This window comes from Hippopotamus amphibius, chromosome 1 (assembly GCF_030028045.1).
Source record: "Hippopotamus amphibius kiboko isolate mHipAmp2 chromosome 1, mHipAmp2.hap2, whole genome shotgun sequence".
NCBI lineage: Eukaryota > Metazoa > Chordata > Mammalia > Artiodactyla > Hippopotamidae > Hippopotamus > Hippopotamus amphibius.
In genome coordinates this window covers 22261286-22262869 of record NC_080186.1, presented here as the reverse complement: position 1 = coordinate 22262869, position 1584 = coordinate 22261286, and positions in this window count along the sequence as shown.

Sequence of the window (1584 nt, the reverse complement as noted above, 5' to 3'; positions counted from 1 at the left end):
GAAAGATGCAGGATGCATGGCTTACAGCCTTTGGAAGGCCAGAGGAGGATAAGCAAGGCTGGATGTAGCTCTCTAGTCAGCAGGTGGCAGCACCATTACTCATTTCTGTGATGGAGGGAAAAAACCCAGGGATTTTTCCATTATTTTACTCCAAGGAAGGTCTTACCATCAGGTGAACTTTGAGTCCAGTTTCTCTGCCATAAGAGTTGAGCAGGGTGACTTTCATGAGCCCCAAACTGAGGAGGCGTCTTGATTTTGGGAAATCCTTTTTTGACCTGCTCTTCTAGAACTTCTGGAGTTTATCCCTGATGCTAAGAAAGGATGGCAGGAGACTTGGGCAAAGGCCTTTCTGTGCAGGTGCCTGTCTGTTCTTAGTTGTTGGTATCCCTGATCCTAGTATCTTCACCATGTTGCAGAGGAAACCAGACAACCTTGAGACCTCAGGGTCATGACCTTCAGTGGCACATGGCATCATCCTGTTCTGTGCGGGGCAGAGCCCTTGTGGATCGTGAGGATTCCACGGGCTGCAGGGAGTGTAGCTCTTCCACCCCAGGGCCACCAGCATGGGCACATCCACCTTGCCCTGCTTTGGACCTCTGCCTCCTCCTGAGGCTTGGTCTGTGGTGCTACCCTGCTTTTCACTCCCTCCCACCCTGAGTTTGGCCCCATGACCCTTCCCTTCACAGCTCATAGATCTCTTGAGTGAGCAGCTTAAAAGCTGTGCTGATGTCACCATTGCTTTTGGCTGAGGTCTCAACGTAGTGAGCTCCCAAAGAGGCAGCCAGCTTCTCCCCTTCCTCTGGCATCACCTGTCACTCAACCACACGTCACTTTTGTGGCCCGTCACCAGGAAGAGAATGTTGGAGGGTTATACTTTCTCTAGAACCTCCTGATGCCGCTGGGGGACGCTCTCAAAGGATGTTCTGTTGGTGATTACCAAGCCGCAAAAGGCCTCCCACCGAGTTCCTGCAGTAGGAGCTAGTCATTGGCCTTGGCAGCCAAGAAGGAATCCAGAATTAGTTGTGAATCCCCTGTTGAGGACAGAAGGGGACAAGAGAATCGGGGCGTTTAATGGAAAGAGCTGGGTAGAGTCAAAAGACCTCAGTTCTTGATCAGCTGCGTGAGAGGTGAGTGGCTTCGTCCATCTGAGGTTTCATGTCCTGTGTGTGTACTGAGAGGCTTGTTCGTTCAGCGAGTGTTTATAAGCTGGGCCCCTGCCCATGCCAGGCACTGCTTACAATGATGAATGAAAACAGGGAGCGACCTGCCACCTAGTGAAAGGAAAACTGCCTCCGTGACCAGGGCTGCAAAGGAGAGACTCCCAGCGTTGGGGAGGGCGTCTGAGCAGTTGAGCTGTAATTTGAGGGATCCAGGGGAAGGCATGGGGATCAGTTTCACGGATTGAGAGCTGCATGTATGACAGCTGTGATGCAGTGTGGTGAAGCAAGACAGGCCAGGTCATGCAGTGTCTTGTAGGCCCCAGCAAAGAGTGGGGTCTGCGTAGCAGAAGCCATTGAAAGATTTTAAGCAGAAAAGTGTGATGTGGTCAGATAAGTGTTTTGAAAAGGTCACTCTGGCCAGATA